This window comes from Lepidochelys kempii, chromosome 1 (assembly GCF_965140265.1).
Source record: "Lepidochelys kempii isolate rLepKem1 chromosome 1, rLepKem1.hap2, whole genome shotgun sequence".
NCBI lineage: Eukaryota > Metazoa > Chordata > Testudines > Cheloniidae > Lepidochelys > Lepidochelys kempii.
This window is the reverse complement of record NC_133256.1, coordinates 110,239,586-110,258,580: the sequence shown is the minus strand read 5'-3', so window position 1 is coordinate 110,258,580 and position 18,995 is coordinate 110,239,586. Positions and strand designations below refer to the sequence as shown.

Genomic DNA, 18,995 nt, shown 5'->3' with positions numbered 1-18,995 from the left:
TCCCTGGACCTGAGCGGGAAGTCGCGGTCTGCTTCTCAGCCTGCCCTGGCTTCCTGCACGAACAGTTGATTCGCGGGAAGCCTGGGGGGTGGAAAAACAGAGCGGGGAGGCACGTTCAGGGGAGAAGGCGGAGCGGAGGTGAGCTGCGGCCAGGGGTGGGGTGAGGAGCTGCCGGTGAGTGCTCTGCACCCACCAAATTTTCCCCTTGGGTGCTCCAGGTGGAGTCGGCGCCTAAGGCGCCACTTCTGGCCGGTTAAATTTAGAAGCCCTTTTAGAACCGGTTGTCCCTCGTGGAACAACCGGTTCTAAAAGGGCTTCTAAATTTAACAACCGGTTCTAGTGAACCGGTGCGAACCAGCTCCAGCTCACCACTGGTTGCTTATCTGTACCACTGAGGCTTTCTTGTGGCAAGAAGATTAGAATAATAAAGACACATACAGTAATTGTCTTGTAATAATCCTTATGAGAACATCAAGAAGCATGAGAAATGAAGACAAACAAAGCCTGCAACTATCTAACCAGACACAACCTGTTTGCTATTTTCCATGAGGGCTGACACAAACAGGGCTGCACAGGGCAGATGGGATATGTAACATGGGGAGAAATTATGCAAGACTTGTGGCTTTGAAAAAGAGCAACGCAGTCTTCGTGCTGTGCCTTGGAATCGATTTGTATAGTGAGTGGCCTGGCTACTTGTAACTGACTGTTGAACGCTGAGGTTGCAATATATGAACTGTGTTTGTGCCCTGAAGAAAAAATGACACACTGTTGACAGCTGAATAAAACAATCATTTATTTCCACTCTCCTTCTGGTGCTGGGGGAGAATTTCTGTATTTCTGACAACAACAACTAGGAATCCATCTTGGCTGCCTTTCTTCCCTCTCCTTAGGTATAGTTTCCTGCCCTTTCTACTGAAACTGAGGAACCATGTGACATGTGATCTGCCCAGTAACAGCAGGGCATATAAGGGTCAGCACGTCAGAGGGAAGGTGCTGCCCATCTGAGTGGCAGAGTGCTGGATCAGTTCTACTCAGGTGTGTAAGCCAGAGCACAGCACCTTAGGGTTGTGGGAGGGTTTAACACACTTGCCAGCAAGGGTGAACTGCTAGCTGCCACCCTCTCATCTGGATTTTACTTGCACACATGACGATGCAGGGGAGGAGGAAGAAGAATCACCAGCATCAAGCAGAGTTATCGCCTACTTGTTGCCCGAGGTCCACTCCTCACCCTCCTGAGTCACCTGGTCGGTTCCAGACCCGATCTGCATTGTGAGATAGGAGGCTCCAGACACAAGCTGCAAGAAATAGTAGAAATAGTAGTCCTCCATACCCCTTACCTGGGACCCATCTTGGGAAGGGAATAAACACTTTTTGGTCACAGTCAGTATATAGTGTCAACTTTACCTGTTTACCTTGTTTACGTGTGTTGGGAGTCCTTTATAGCATACCCCGTTTGCTTACCTTGTTCCTAATAAACATACCTGCGTTTTACTCCTATACTTCCTTGTTGGTTTTTATTTTGGGTGATCTTAAAACACGATGATAGATGTGGGTAGGGAGACGAATCTCTTGGCTGGTCTCCGGCCATCCTAAAACAAGTCAACACTGGGATGAGCTAGTCTCTAGAGAAAGATATAGACAATAATTCTTAAGATTAAAAATCAAAACTAGTTACCCATACTGGAAAAGCAGTAAGACCTGAAAAGATGTATTGTGTATTGTGCTTAATAAACACAGGTTGAGTAGCTAGCAATCGAGGCTGCATAATGCATTTCAGTCCTGAACATAATACCTCAAGGTGCCAAGTGCTTCCAAGAGGGGCACGGCACCCTCAACTCCCCTTAGCATTAATGCAGATCCTCAAAGGTATTTAGGCTAGTAACTTCCATTGATTTCAATGGAAACCAGGAACCTTGAGTATCTGGGCCTCAGCAACTTGCAGGATCAACCTCTTAATGCTGTAATGATATTATTAGGCCATGAAAACATCTCTTGTCATGTCTTAATGCTGGAGTGATAAGTGACTATTCAAATAATGACAGGTTTCAGAGTAGCAGCCGTGTTAGTCTGTATTCACAAAAAGAAAAGGAGTACTTGTGGCACCTTAGAGACTAACAAATTTATTTGAGCATAAGCTTTCGTGAGCTTTTCATCGTGCATCTGATGAAATGAGCTGTAGCTCACGAAAGCTTATGCTCAAATAAATTTGTTAGTCTCTAAGGTGCTACAAGTACTCCTTTTCTTTATTCAAATAATGTATTGACATTTTGGAAATCAAGAATAATGTGGCTGGAATTATTAGAATTATGGTGGTATGATGGTAGGGAAAGTTAGCAAGTTTGATAACTCTAGCTGGCTGCATAATAATTAAAGGAACCTGAAGAAGTTTTGGGTTTCACACACACAGTCTCTGGACCTTTTCCAAAAGATTCAAGGATTCCACAAAACAACATACAATTATCTTCTAAAAACCAATCTTGTTGAGGTTTTTTTAGGGCTGTCGAGCGATTAAAAAAATTAATCGTGATTAATCTTGCGATTAATCGCACTGTTAAACATTAATAGTATACCATTTATTTAAATATTTTTGGATATTTTCTACATTTTCAGATATATTAATGTCAATTACAACACAGAATACGAAGTGTACAGTGCTCACTTTATATTTATTTTTATTACAAATATTCGAACTGTAAAAAAAACAAAAGAAAAAGTATTTTTCAATTCACCTAATACAAATACTGTAGTGCAATCGCTTTATCATGAAAGTTGAACTTACAAATGTAGAATTATGCACAAAAAAAACTGCATTCAAAAATAAAACAATGTAAAATTTTAGAGGCTGCAAGTCTACTGAGTTCTGATTCTTATTCAGCCAATTGGTCAGACAAACAAGTTTGTTTACATTTGCAGGAGATAATGCTGCCCGTTTCTTGTTTACAATGCCACCTGAAAGTGTGAACAGGCATTTGCATGGCACTGTTGTAGCCTGAATCGCAAGATATTTACATGCCAGATTCACTAAAGATTCATATGTCTCTTGATGCTTCAAATACCATTCCAGGGGACATGGGTCCATGCTGATGATGGGTTCTGCTCAATAACAATCCAAAGCAGTACAGATGGATGCATTTTCATTTTCATTATCTGAGTCAGATGCCACCAGCAGAAGGTTATTTTTCTTTTTTGGTGGTTTAGGTTCTGTAGTTTCAGCATCTGAGTGTTTCTCCTTTAAGACTTCTGTTTAGCATATCTGGCATGAAAATACCTTGCAATGTTGGCTACAAAAGTGCCAAGCAAATGCCTGTTCTCACTTTCTGGTGACATGGTAAATAAGAAGAGGGCAGCATTATCTCCTGTAAATGTAAACAAACTTGTTTGTCTCTTAAGTGATTGGCTGAAAAAGAAGTAGGACTGAGTGGATTTGTAGGCTCTGAAGTTTTACATTGTTTTGTTTTTGAGTGCAGCTATGTAACCAAAAAAATCTACATTTGTAAGTTGCATTTTCATGATAGAGATTGCACTACAGTACTTGTATGAGGTGAATTGAAATATAGTTTCTTTTGTTTATCATTTTTAATAAAAATATACTTTGATTTCAATTACAACACAGAATACAATATATATGAACATGTAGAAAAACATCCAAAATATTTTATAAATTTCAATTGGCATTCTATTGTTTAACAGTGTGATTAAAACCACAATTAATTTTTCTAATTGCAATTAATTTTTTTGAGTTAATCACATGAGTTAACTGCGATTAAACAGCAGCCCTAGGGTTTTTTTAAAATAAAGATAAGAAAAAAAATTCCCTCTTTCTCACTTCTGCATGAAAAGTGACCTGCTAATTGGGACATAGACGAGAGAGAGAAAGAGAGAGTGTGTGTGTGTGTGTGTGTACACAGGAAAAACTAGCTGGACTAAGGGGTGCCATCTGAAAAATGATGAATGGACAGAGGGGAAAATAAGAGACACCAGTCCCATAAAATACTGGGGAATGAAATTTGTGGGTGGGGGATAATTGATGGATTCTAGGAATGTAGTGATTGCTGGGCTCAGAAGAGGAAGGGGGGGTGAGAAAAGCAGTGGGCACTGCCAGAGGGCAGTGTCCTGAAGAGGACACTGTCGAGCAGGGGAGCAATGTGGGTCTCAAACTGCAGAGTAGAGCAGACAACGGGCAAGACACCACTTGCAGAGGGTGCTCAGAGTTGGACTGAGCTAATTCCCGGAGCACCATCAGGAGGCGCTGCGGTGGTAAGTCTGCAACCGTTACACATCCAAGTTGGGCACATGGCTTTAGAATGCAGATAAATATAGGTTCCTGTAGCGGGGTGGTCACCCGCTCCCGGCCCAAAGTGGTTAAAAGCCAGCCCCTGGAGAGGGCCAGGGCTGGGCGCCTTAGGCTGGGCTGATTGGGAGGCAGCCTCAGCTGTGGCCATGCCCCAAACAGACTCGCTGACCCTATAAAGGGGCTGCTGGGCCGAAGCTCAAAAGACTCTCTCTAGCTTCTGAGAGGGAGGGACCTGGCTGTAGGGACCTAAGTAGAGTACCTAGATTGGAGCAGGGCTGGGAAAGGGCCAGCCAGGAAAGCCCCAGGCTGTGGCCTAGTTCTAGGCGCAACAGGTACTGGGGTTGCAGGAGACAGCCCAAGGATAGGCAGAGGCAGCAGGTCCAAACCCAACCTTGCCTGTGATGAGTGGCTTATACTGCATTCTGCCCCAGGGTGTCTATCTGGATGTATGCTGCTGAAAGTGCAGGCTGGAGGGCTTTGTAGCTTCTCACAGCAGCACAGTGTGAGAGGGAGCCCACGCTGGTGAGTCAGAGGGCTCAGGGGTACCTCTGCTCCAAATAGCATCTCGGCATCCAAGTAGAACCTGACCCAACATGTAAAAGAGTAGTTAGTTCATAAGCCTCCTTGAAGAGTTTGTGTTGTACAAATCTATGATTTAAAGAAGGAGGTGGAGAAGACTGAGATAATCAATTGTAGGGCTTTAGATTATACGTTTATAGCCAGGCAACCCACAGTCGCTGGTCAGGGTTGTCAGAAGTGAAGCAACTGTCTGTTCTGCAAATTAAATGCAGGTTTGAATTTAATCCCTCTAATCTGACACCACTAATTGGTTGCATCAGATTCAGTTGTTAGTGAATGGATGATAGCAGAACAGGTCAGTAACCACAATGATCAAGGAAACCAGACCACTCATACACATTCTGCTACCACCTAGCGATATAAGGGTCACAGACTGAAAAAATCTAGTGTTTGCTATTATAATTCACTGTCAAAAAAAACCCCAACAACCTTTAACACTAAGCCAAGGCTTTCTGGTGGCATCTTGTGCCCTTCCAGAACAACTATTTCAGCATAACTCAAACCTCTAAAAACCAGGAAATAAGAGTTAAGGTAATTCAACCTTACTCTTCTGAAAACCCTTTTAGAAACCTTAATCTAGATAAACCAGTGTTTTACAAGTTTCATGGACTGGAGTAAGATGAGTCAGACTCCCATTTTCTAGAGGTAAAATATAGTTCAACTTCATTTCTAGACGTAGTGAGAGCACTAAGACCTGTAAAGATCATTACAATTCCTATCTGAGTGCTGTGTGACAAATGTGCTTCAGGGATTGCAACTGGTCCTACACAAAGGCCTACTCTAATCTGACTGGAAGGCAATGTTTGTTCCAATCTTTATTTTATAGCAGTTTTACAAAGAAACACAATCAAGTATGTTCTAGTAATTAGGTACAGTAATTTACAGTAAGTTGTGATAAATGAATTCTTCAATATAGCGTGCCACATAGGGAGGGGTTTTACCAGAGAATCCCTATCCATAGCTATGTCTAGCACAGTTTCCAATAGAAATTGCAACTAATGAACACAGAGGGGCAAATTCTGCTCTCCTTAGCACTGCTGTAAATCTGGAGTAACTGTATGGGTTTCAACCATTATTCTGAATTTGGAGTTGTGTGAATGAGACCAGAATATGGTCCATCTTATTTCATTTTTAGTTTTGATCTTCCTACTACAAAATTTTGAACAATATATTTTGACCTCAATAAAAATCTGAGGTTCATTGATTTGAAATTCTAAAGTTAGTAGAATTTCACTCATTTGTGCAATGGAAAAGTAAGAATACAAAAACTGCTGCTATGAAAAGCACTTCAGTTGTGGGGTATTATGAAACAATCTTTGAGTTGGGGGTGTAATAAAATATCATTCATGTGCATCATCCAAATCGTCGCAGTACCATAAAAGGTTTAAAGTAGTGTAATGGTGTTCGGTTTAAATCTACTTGTCTGAATTGTTAGGCTCTGGAATCACAGTTAAAGTTGCCTCTCTCCTCCTCCTTCTTCCCCCGCTTCCCCCCATCTGAAATGGTGTCCCTGTTTCTCCATACAGTTGTTGAGCAAATATTTTGGTTTATCATTTCTCAGATTTTCCTGTGGTGTTCCCAGTGACCTGTAGATGGTGCATTTCCCATGTTCCTGAAGTGGCTGTTTAAGTGTAGGAAAAAATTGCTCAAGCTCAGTACATAACTGTCAGACAAATGTTGCATGAAAAGATTTAAAGTTTAATCCCTTATGTACTTAAATGGCTCTTCCCAGGTACTTAATCTTTATTCAGGGCCACGCCTAAACAATTCAGTAAGGGCTTGCTCTGAAGAGAGCTGCTAGTACATGTTTTGCAATTAACAATTCTTAGTGAAGTTCCTGATTTCCACTTCATTAACATGCACTTCAGGAAGTCATATCAGTTCTGTGCTTTACTGAAGCAAAAACTAGAGTCTGATGCTGGGCCAGTGAGGTGAGGCAATCTATGTGATGTCATGCTCCTCATAGTACAATGGGCTTTCTACCCTGTCATCTCCTGGCCCATCCCCAGGAGAAATGGGGTGCAGAGCTCTGGGATGGTGCTGAAGTTCCCAGGGTTAGATCTGAGGCCCAAGATTCAATATGTGATTTCCATCTTCTCCCCCCACCAACCATTTCTCCACTGCACTTGCTCCAAGTGGTGTTATCTTGCCAGCTGGGGTGGTTCATTCCCACAAGGGCAGGGACAAAAGTTAGTATGTTTGACTGTGTCGTCCCATGTAGGGGGTGTGTGTACAGCATCCAGCATGGTGGGGCCACTATTCTGACTGGAGCCTCTGGGGGCCACTGCAATACAAATGATTAATAATCATAACAAATAACTGGTGTGGTTATTTGTGGCAGGAGCTAGGGGAGCAGTGGATAGAGATTTCCTGTTGCACAGGAGGAGGAGAAACCTGCTATGGACTCTGAGCCCTGACAAAGGGAATGACATTTGATTTCCCCCCTAGAGTCTCAGATCAGGAACACTAGAACAGAGGGCCATTCCCCCCCCACACACACTTTAACCAGCCATAAGGATGAGTGACTGAGGGGTGGGGGAGAGAGGAGAAGAGGTCCTGGGGGGAGGGAAGAGGCAGCACAGGGGCAGGGCCTCATGAGGAAGGGGCAGTGCCAGGGTGGTCGTTCGGGGGGGGGCATGGGAGGGGTGACAGTTTGGGCAACAGTGACCACCCACTGTTAGGAGGCTTCCACCGACCCCGGCTCAGATTATTTCCAAAGTGCTCAGGCTGCACAAGTAGTCCCTACTTGATGCTCTGCAGCAGTGGAACAGGAGCAAAAATTTTCTCACTAGAATTTCACCACGTTGCCCCTACCGGCTGAGGCTACCTCGGGAAGTGCCCTTTGGCTACATGATTAGCAGTACTGTCTGATCAGCCCTGCTTGCTCCTTCTCCCAGACCTGCACTTTATTAATTCACACACCTCCCCAGTGCACTCTTTCCCGCTCTCTGATCCTGAAAATCACTGAGGGACCTTGTCTTCCTTTATGTCTCCAAAAGCAGAAATAACTCTGTTGGGGCCCAGCAGTAATAACGATTACTTTGCTCTGTGACTTACACTGGGCAGTGATGTAGAACCTGGCAAAGAATGCCCCCTTGTGAAAGCATTACATGCCAAATCATCCTAATGGGTCTGATCCTGAAAGGGCATTTGCTCCCTCCATTCCCACTGATGACCGGTGGCCTGATGCCCTGCACCTTGCACACATGTAACTGAGTGTACATATGCTGCTAGATCAGAACAGTTATGTCTGACACCATAGACGCAGACTCCATGGATGCTACAGGGCTGGAGCACGCAGGGCAAAAAACTAGCGGGTGCTCCCCACCCACCGGCAGCCAAGCTTCCCTCCCGCTCTCTGACCTGCTATTGCTTGCCAGTCTATTGGTATGTCTGTTACCCCAGTTAGCAGAACACCTTCTCGACTCCAGTCTCTAGCAAGGTTATTTTATTAATCATGGAAATGCTCCTTGTGAAAATTGTCCAAAGTTGCTTCCTGATTTGTGAGCAAAAAGCTTGCTAAGAGTAAATGGCAATAAGACAACTGCTGCTGGCAGTAGCAGTAGGAATATGAAACTGAGAGCTCCATTAGTTCTGTATTTTGACACCTTTGTGCACTGCCTCTTGAATTTCATGGGAGCTAAGCATGCCTGCGTTAGAGCAAAATGTTTTACATAGCTAATATGCTTTTATGTCCATTGGCAGGGGTGAGATCTGATTCTCTCTCTCTCTCGGGGTTAAACAGTTACGAAGGTTGATCAATAACAGTCCCAAAATATTACCCCTGCCATGGAATAGCATAGTTTTATAAAAACACACAAAAAATAACTGATCACAAGACACATATTTTGCATAAAGCCCAATCACTTCATTCAATATTAATAAATACAGGGTGAATTCTAATTGCTCTGAGTTTGTGAGTGTGAAATGAATTTCACTCCACATTTCTATGTACTGAGTCCTCTACTACTGTCACTTGTAGTTCCTATGCCCATCTCTCATTCCCCTCTCATGGAGAAGAGAGTGTGTGATGCTATATATCCTTCCACTCCATGGTGTTCAGTGATCACTCAGGGCTTAAGGTAACTCTGTCTGTTGTTTTTCTGGGTCCAGCAAGCTGTGCATAAGAATAAAAAACTTAACAGCACCCTGCCCAGGCTTTGTCTGGGCAACTCAGCCCTTAAAGGCATAGTCCTCAATACCACATCTTCCCTTTCAAGCCAACACTTAATAACACTAACATTTTAAAAGCCAATATTAATATAATAATTACAAATATTTACAACCAACCTAATAACTAAACTTGCTAGCAATGGTCATTTGGTCTCTGATGTGCTGGGTGCTGTCACTTGGACCCGCGCTCCCCATGAACATCAGCACTGCTGCTGTCCTCCTGCTCTCAGGAAGCCGTAAGGCCACTTGTTCTGGTTATTGCATGTCTTAGGGCTCCATTGTCTCAACCTGCTGTAGTTATTTCCTATCTGAGACCCTTGCAGGCAAAATAGCAAACTCGGTGCCGGTATCCTCCCTCCCTTGTGGGATTTGGAGATGGTATTGCCTATTCCTCCATAATGTGTCCATCTGGGGAGACAATCTCATATGGCTGCAGGCAGAGATGACCTGTACTTGCCAATAGTGAGGGGGCAGAGTAAGGGCAGAGGCTTCAGCAGATGTTACTGAGCATGCTCAGTCTGTGTGAGCATGCTCAGTACATGCCAAGCAGCAAATTGTGGGGCTGAGAGGCAGTGACACTCCCCAAGCATCACTTCTGGCTGTGGGGCTGTTTCGTGCGACACCACTGCTGCTTGCAACCATTGTTTCTGATTACTGAGACAAACAATCATTTTCATGACATGGTGGCAGCTCCCATGATCCCCAGTCTAGTTTTTTTTTTTTTTTAATGTTGCCATATCTGACTCTTTATACTACTCCCCAGTGCCTCTCATGTCAGTTTCTACACAGCAGGCATTCTCTTCAGTTTTCTGCTGAACAAAATGTCATCAGGTGGCAACCCATGTGTGATGCACTCTATATATAGAGTGTGAATATAATGTAACTAAAATACGCTTCATGAAAAGTCTCTTGTAAGGTATCATTACGAAGCTTATCTACTGAGTGTGGTCATCCTATTTGTATAAATGTATCACTCTTGTATCTGAAACTAGAAATATGAAATATAACTCTGCATAACTACAATAGGCCCTCAAAGTGTGGGCCATTAATGGTGGTCTGGAATCTTGATGGCTCCCATCAACCAGGACAATTGACTGTGGATGGCTCTGTTTGCAGGCAGGCCTTCCTGTGAGTCAGGGTGGGAGGAATGAGGGCTTGGGGTATCACAGGACATGTGATCATGTCACCTGTACTGGAATCCATCTTTAACCTGGTACTTTTCCACTGAGAAGGAGGGGTGGGAACCCAGAGGGACAAAGGATTCCCACCTCATGCAAAAGATAAGTGGGTGGAACAGAACAAGGGAGGCAGCCATCATGAGGAATCCCCTAGCTACCACCTGAGCTGGAACAAGGGCTGTACCAGGGGAAAGGATTGTGCCCAGACTAGGAAGATGTCCAGCTCCAGTCTGTGAAAAACTTACTGAAACATCTCTGAGGGTGAGATTCTATCTGTAGTCAGTTTTTATTACTGTACTAGACTTAGATTGGCATGTTTTATTTTATTTTGCTTGGTAATTCACTTTGTTCTGTCTAAAGAAAAGCAGGACTTATGGCACCTTAGAGACTAACAAATTTATTTGAGCATAAGGTGCCACAAGTCCTCCTTTTCTTTTTGCGGATACAGACTAACACGGCTGCTACTCTGAAACTTGTCCTGCTTGCTGTATTTAATCACTTTTTACTTATTAATTAACCCAGAGTATGTATTAATACTTGGGGGGGAGGGGGCAAACAGCTGTGCATATCTCTCTGTGTTATAGAGGGTGAACAATTTAAGTTTACCCTGTATAAACTTTATACAGGGTAAAACAGATTTATTTAGGGTTTGGACCCCATTGGGAGTTGGGCATCTCAGTGTTAAAGACAGGCACACTTCTGTAAGCTGCTTTCAGTTAAGCCTACAGCTGTTAGGGGACGTGGTTCAGACTTTGGTCTGGGTTTGCAGCAGGCTAGCAGGTCTGGCTCAAACCAGGCAGCATGTTGGAGTCCTAAGCTGGCAGGGCAGGAAAGCAGGAACAGAAGTAGTCTTGGCACATCAGGTGGTAGCCTCCAGGGGGTTTCTGTGATCCACCCTGTCACACCATGCTTCACTTGTGCCATTCTGTAATTTAGCGATATTAAATATGGATCAGAGCCTGACTCCACATCCTCTCAGTAGAGATAAACACCATTTTCCAGCAGCCTGTAGGACTGAGGATAATGGGGACTAGTGAAGAATGTCTAAACCCAAACTCATGTCCATTAAACTGTGGTCTGTTGTCAAATATTACTAGTTAGCAAAAGTAGATTTGACATGCACAAGCACCTGTTTAGCTGCAGTATCTTCTAGGAAGACTACCTCAGGGAAGTAAGAACAACAGTCTAGAACAACATTCAAAAACCAGTCGGAGAACACTTCAATCTCTTTGGTCACTTGATTACAGACCTAAAAGTGGCAATTCTTCAACAAAAAAACTTCAAAAACAGACTCCAACGAGAGACTGCTGAATTGGAATTAATTTGCAAACTGGACACCATTACATTAGGCTTGAATAAAGACTGGGAGTGGATGTGTCATCACATGAAGTAAAACTATTTCCCCATGTTTATTCCCCCCCCCCCACTGTTCCTCGCACGTTCTTGTCAACTGCTGGAAATGGCCCACCTTGATTATCACCCCTGCCCCTCCTGCTGGTAATAGCTCACCTTACCTGATCACTCTCGTTACAGTGTGTATGGTTACACCCATTGTTTCATGTTCTGTGTGTATATAAATCTCCCCACTGTATTTTCCGCTGAATACATCCAATGACGTGAGCTGTAGCTCATGAAAACTTATGCTCAAATAAATTTTTTAGTCTCTACGGTGCCACAAGTACTCCTTTTCTTTTAGTCGAGAACAAGTCCTAGTTTTTCCAGCCAATGTAAACAAATCTATGCCTACTTTGCTCCAGGGGGCCCATTTTTTCCTGTGCCACCATCATGGGCTCTTTTGCCTGATTTGGCCTATGCAACAAACCTCAACAATTTTCTCTGTCACTGTTCACTGAAGACCAGTATAAAACATCTCTTTAGCCCTTATTAGATGTTTTTTTTAAATCTCTTCATGTATCCTAACATTTTCTATAACATCTTAGGAATCACCATTCTGGCGCCTTTAAAACACCATCTAGGACTAAGAGCTCCCCCTTAAATTGATGGTAGGGGCTGCGAAGATGCTGTCCCAGCTGCCATCTACTAATAGCCATAATCACTTTCTGCAAGTCTCATCCTGAGCAGTAGCTCAGGCAATCACAGGTCACATTTTATCAGAGATGGAACATGACTTCTTTATATCATGTACAAAGTGAGCTGTACAAAATCTAGCTCTAGACTTTGCTACATTACACGGTTGTCAAATGCTTTAGAGAGCATGTCTCCAAGCACTAAATCTCCCTCAGGTTTGTATTTGATTTGCAAATCATTTTGTTTAGCTTTAGCCCAGCAGGTCTTGTTCTTTCCACAGCTGCCCAGAGCCTTTAGTCATGCGCTACTATTTCTCCCTCCCCCCCCAATCAAATATCCTCTAATACCTTAGTGTCCTCTCTATCACAGAAAAATGTGTTGTGTTTTCTGGTGAAATACCTTGGGTGCCAAACACAACCCAAATGCAGTCTGCAGGCATGGTGTCTCCCGAAGAGGATGTTGCATGTGCATTAAAATGTGACCTGAGAAAAATAGAGCACTTGCCAGAATCCTGCTAACTCATCTGGCATAGAAAAATATTTGGCATCAACCATCTCCCCCAGAATTTATCCCCTTGTAGGTAGTGAATTAAGATAATTCAAAATAAGGTGCACTCATTCTGGAATAACTGTCCATACATAGAGTTAATAAGGAATAGTTTATCTGGAATAACTCCCTAGGTAGACAAACCCTTAACTTTTTATTCCTCATATCATATGATGTTCAGTAATCACTGGTGCTTGCAAAAGTGCTTTATTCTGTGTCTGGTTCCAACTTGCAGTGCATAGCAACAAGAGCTTTGCAGCGCCCTGCCCAGACTCTGTCTGGGAAGCTCAGTCCTTAAAGGTGCAGTTCCCCAATACCACATCCTCCTCCATCATGCTAACATTCTTTTTCTCATTATACTTTAATGGTTTTAATTTCTCATTAATCCTGGGTACCCAGACCTCTTCGTTCATCTCTTTGACCCACAGTAATGCACCCCATGTCTACCACTCTTTCTGCATTATGCATGCCAAACCCTCATGCTTTTGGTTTAGCTCTTGAGCTGACACTACATTGCTTGTCTCCAGCTAATCTTACCCATGAAAGTGCCTCTTCCCCTACTCATTGACTCCTGTACTTTAGATGCCCCTAACTCTACATATTTATACTTATAAACTGCAAAAGAAGGGGGAGGTGGAAGTAAAATAAGAGCAAAACTTATTGAAACTTGATAAAGGACAAGGAGCAAATTATTTGTCAGCTCTCTGCAGACACATGCCTGGAACCAGCTGATCCCCAGCAGCTGCATGTGATGTTTCTGGCCTTAGGATCCTGGTTCTCTCTGCTGGCTGTTCGTAGGCTGTTACGTACAACAGGGTGTCTCAAAATAGCTCTGTTCAATTTATAGCTGCTATAATTCTGATGCAATTATTTACTTTGTGCTGTCCCTCCAAGTTAGTTCTTAAATTCTTTGAAGAGGGATCTATTTTGACTGATATTATTTGCCAGTTTTCCTCACTAGTTTTGATACTGAAAAATACATGTATCTTTTTCAATACCAGGGACAATAAGATTAAATTAGTATCTTGAACTCTGCCACAAGGAGATCACAGGGACCTGTTATGAACCCATACCTTAAATGACATCTAAAAGTGTAAGCGAAGCAAATCAAAAGGGAAAGTTTTACTTTTTTCCCCCCCAGCCCTTGTTGTTGAAAAGCCAACATTCATAGTAGCTTTGTAATCATCTGCTGTCAGTTCTTGAAATTTCATTTGCTGTAATATTATTTTTGTCCAAAAAGCAACAAACTTTAAATATTAAATACTCTGAGTGGATTCTTCCAAGTATATGTGGACACTGCAGGAAAATTGCACTGAAATTTATTGTACACAGTGTGACAAAGTTCCTCCTCCACCTTGGTGGGTCCTGCACTTATTGGCGGATTTTGCTCGCCTCAGAGTTTCACAGTAGCCCTCAGTTTGGACACTTTCGTGGCCCAAATCTGCCGTTCACTCAGATAACCTCATCACTGGCCAGCATGGGGAAGAGGAAGGAGAACAATCCCCACAGTCTCCGCTGGTTCACTTAGTGGGTCGGGGGATAGGCCAGGGACATTCCCCTCTGGTGGGACCCACAGTCCAAGTCAACTCCTCCTGTATCCAATAGGGAGTTGGGGGGATGGAGGAGGGAGGGAACCCGGGCCCGCGCTCTACTCCGGGTTCCAGCCCAGGGCCCTGTGGATCACAGTTGTCTATAGTGTTTTGTGTAACAGCTGCGTGACAGCTACAACTCCCTGGGCTACTTCCCCATGGCCTCCTCCCAACACCTTCTGTATCCTCACCACAGGACCTTCCTCCTGATGTCATATAGCGTTTGTACTCCTCAGTCCTGCCGCAGCACACCCTCTCACTCTCAGCTCCTTGCGCACACCTCACTAACTGGAGTGACAGCCTTTTTAAACAAGGTGTCCTGATTAGCCTTAATTCTAGCAGTTCTAGAATTCTTCCCAATTCGCTCTAGGTGTCCTAATTAGCCTGCCTGCCTTAATTAGCTCTAGAAAGTTCCTGAGTGTTCTGGAATAGTCCCTGTCATTTTACCCAGGGAAAAGGGACCTGCTTAACCTGGAACTAATGTATCTACCTTCGACCACTCTTTTGTAGCCATCTGGCCTGACCCTGTCACAACAGGAAAATGAGCACACACAAGATACTAGGGGGTGCTGCTGCGGGGAAAATATAATACTCAATATATTTAAAATAGTCCCTGACTCTCATATAGGTATTGCCTGTTAATTAGTTTTTCCCATGTGGTGATAAATTAGAGTTGTCTGTTCTGAAATGAGCTTTAAGGACACTTTCACACAACTGTGAGCTTTCCAATTAATGCACTGTGCCAGCTGGACTATAATGGCCAATGTAACTTTCCCTCATGAGAACATGAATGGACATGAAAGAGACACACTGCCACATTGCTGTGGGATGTACTGCACCTCTGCTATTCTTTCTTCACAGTAGGCACAGTGCAATGTGAAAGCTGTTTACCACACTGCGGTGATCACGAGCCATCTGTTACACACAGGATTAAATTCACAACAGCCACTGCTGACATTGCATCACTATACTGAAATGCAATAACTGCAGTTAAAACCACTAGCAATTGGTCTGTACACAGAACAAGTTCATAATACTCTGTGATCAGTACTCTGAAGGGATTTCAGAACAAACCCAAAAAAGCCGTGAAGAAACCATAATTTTTCTATTGACATAGGCAATTATATGGTCCTCATCACACATCTGGCCATTGTATTTTCAACGTGTATGTAAATGCTGGAGTTAAAAGTCTGCTCTGACTTACATTTGATCCTAAGATGTAGCGGACAAAAAGGAATAAATCTTTGTGGATCATCCAAAGCAGCTGATTTTTGTTGTTGCTGTTTCACTGACAGAGCACGCTTCCTGAATTAACTCTGCTTTAAACATAGCAGTTCTCACGTTGACATATGCAATTAAAGCCATGGGTCAAATTCAGGGCCAATAAATGAATAGCCCCAAACCCATACATTGCTGATTAGAACATGGATGTACAATATCTCCCCCCCTCAATCACAGATTATTCCTGCCAGAAGCCTAAATTGCATTAGTGGTGGGGAGAATTGGCAGTGTCACTCCTCTGAACTGTTTGCCTTGCACTGGAATGATCCTCCATATATCATGTCACAAGAGGGTCTGCTTTCATCTGCCTTGTAATCTGTCCTACACTTTGCAAGTTTCCTGACATATGCATGGGCACCTGAAAGCCAGAATGTATCTGGCCTTGTATGTGTGTTAGGATATAAATATTTAATTTAAAAAAAAGAAAACAGCCTAGCTGTCAGGGACAATACAAGAAAGATTACTTGGTAAACAGAATAATTACACTGCACACTTCCAAAGTAGTATTAGTATGAAAACACACACACAATTGATATCTAAGCATGTCATTTAAACCTGCAGGCTGGGCTTTGAATTAACTATGGCCCCAATCTGCCAAACATTTACTCACAGGCTTAGCTTTACTGTTGTGAATAGTCCTATTGAAGTCAGCTGAAGTAATCACAGTAGTAAAGTTTCAGAGTAACAGCCGTGTTAGTCTGATTTCGCAAAAAGAAAAGGAGTACTTGTGGCACCTTAGAGACTAACCAATTTATTTGAGCATAAGCTTTCGTGAGACCATGAAACAATACCTCCTCCCACCCCACTCTCCTGCTGGTAATAGCTTATCTAAAGTGATCACTCTCCTTACAATGTGTATGATAATCAAGTTGGGCCATTTCCAGCACAAATCCAGGTTTTCTCACCCTCTGTGTGTCCCCCCCCCCCCCCAAACTCACTCTCCTGCTGGTAATAGCCCATCCAAAGTGACCACTCTCCCTACAATGTGCATGATAATCAAGGTGGGCCATTTCCAGCACAAATCCAGGTTCTCACCCCCCCACACACAAACTCACTCTCCTGCTGGTAATAGCTCATCCAAACTGACCATTCTCCTTACAATGTGTATGATAATCAAGGTGGGCCATTTCCAGCATAAAACCAAGTTTAACCAGAACGTCTGGGGGGGGGGGTAGGAAAAAACAAGGGGAAATAGGCTACCTTGCATAATGACTTAGCCACTCCCAGTCTCTATTTAAGCCTAAATTAATAGTATCCAATTTGCAAATGAATTCCAATTCAGCAGTTTCTCGCTGGAGTCTAGATTTGAAGTTTTTTTGTTTTAAGATAGCGACCTTCATGTCTGTAATTGCGTGACCAGGGAGATTGAAGTGTTCTCCGACTGGTTTATGAATGTTATAATTCTTGACATCTGATTTGTGTCCATTTATTCTTTCACTATCAGAGGCTTGTTCACCTGCACATCCACCAATGTGATATATGCCATCATGTGCCAGCAATGCCCCTCTGCCATGTACATTGGTCAAACTGGACAGTCTCTACGTAAAAGAATAAACCTGGATTTGTGCTGGAAATGGCCCACCTTGATTATCATACACATTGTAAAGAGAGTAGTCACTTTGGATGGGCTATTACCAGCAGGAGAGTGAGTTTGTGTGGCGGGGGGGGCAGAGGGTGAGAAAACCTGGATTTGTGCTGGAAATGGCCCAACTTGATTATCATACACATTGTAAGGAGAGTGATCACTTTAGATAAGCTATTACCAGCAGGAGAGTGGGGTGGGAGGAGGTATTGTTTCATGGTCTCTGTGTATATAATGTCTTCTGCAGTTTCCACAGTATGCATCCGATGAAGTGAGCTGTAGCTCACGAAAGCTTATGCTCAAATAAATTGGTTAGTCTCTAAGGTGCCACAAGTAGTAAAGTTAAGGACTATTTAGAAAAGCTGGACACGCACAAGTCTATGGGTCCAGAGCTAATGCATCCAAGGGTGCTGAGGGAGTTGGCTGATCTGATTGCAGAGCCATTGGCCATTATCTTTGAAAATTCGTGGTGATCGGGGGAGGTCCCGGACAATTGGAAAAAGGCAAATATAGTGCCCATATTTAAAAAAGGGAAGAAAGAGAACTTGGGGAAGCAGGAGCAGGTCCTCCTCAAGGAATCCTTGAAGCACTTGGAGAGGAAGGTGATCAGGAATAGTCAACATGGATTCACCAATGGCAAGTCATGCCTGACCAACCTGATTGCCTTCTATGATGAGATAACTGGCTCTGTGGATATGGGGAAAGCAGTGGATGTGATATATCTTGACCGTAGCAAAACTTTTGATACAGTCTCCCACAGTATTCTTGCCAGCAAGTTAAGAAGTAAACTGGGTAGAAAGCTGGCTAGATTGTCAGGCTCAGCAGGTAGTGATCAATGGCTCAATGTCTAGTTGGTGGCCGGTATTATGCGGAGTGCTCCAGGGGTCAGTCCTAGGGCTGGTTTTGCTTAACATCTTTATTAATGATCTGGATGATGGGATGAATTGCACCCTCAGCACGTTTGCAGATGTCACTAAGCTGCGGGGAGAGGTAGATACACTGGAGGATAGGGATACAGTCCAGAGTGACCTAGACAAGTTGGAGGATTGGGCCAGAAGAAATCCGATGAGGTTCAACAAGGACAAATGTGTAGTCCTGCACTTAGGAAGAAAGAATCCCAGGCACTGCTATAGGCTGGGGACTGACTGGCTAAGCAGCAGTTCTGCAGAAAAGGACCTGGGGGTTACAGTGGATGAGAAGCTGGAGGAGTTAGCAGTGTGCCCTCGTTGCCAAGAAAGCCAACAGCATAGTGAACTGTATTAGTAGGAGCATCGCCAGTGGATCGCGGGAAGTGCTTCTTCCCCTCTATTCGGCACTAGTGAGGCCACACCTGGAATATTGTCCAGTTTTGGTCCCCCCACTACAGAAGGGATGCGGACAAATTGGAAAGAGTCCAGCAGAGGGCAACGAAAATGATTATGGGGTTGGGGCACATGACTTACGCGGAGAGGCTGAGGGAGGATTTGATTGCAACCTTCAACTACCTGAAGGGGGGGTTCCAAAGAGGATGGAGCTAGGCTGCTCTCAGTGGTGGCAGATGACAGAACAAGAAACAATGGTCTCAAGTTGCAGTGTGGGAGGTCTAGGTTGTATATTAGGAAACACTATTTCATTAGGAGGATGGTGAAGCACTGGAATGCGTTACCTAGGGATGTGGTGGAATCTCCATCCTTAGAGGTTTTTAAGGCCCAGCTTGACAAAGCCCTGGCTGGGATGATTTAGTTGGGGTTGGTCCTGCTTTGAGC

General features: G+C 43.6%; 1 long non-coding RNA gene across 1 annotated transcript in view; it reads right to left on the bottom strand.

The window, feature by feature from the left end:
* Window positions 1-379: 379 nt before the first annotated feature.
* Window positions 380-18,995, bottom strand: part of LOC140904966 (uncharacterized) — a 33,332-nt gene continuing 14,716 nt past the window's right edge. The window contains exons 2-3 of the long non-coding RNA XR_012156690.1: window positions 1,482-1,622; window positions 380-1,295 (exon numbers count right to left, since the gene is read on the bottom strand). This is a non-coding gene — a long non-coding RNA (uncharacterized lncRNA). The remainder of the gene's footprint in view (window positions 1,296-1,481; window positions 1,623-18,995) is intronic.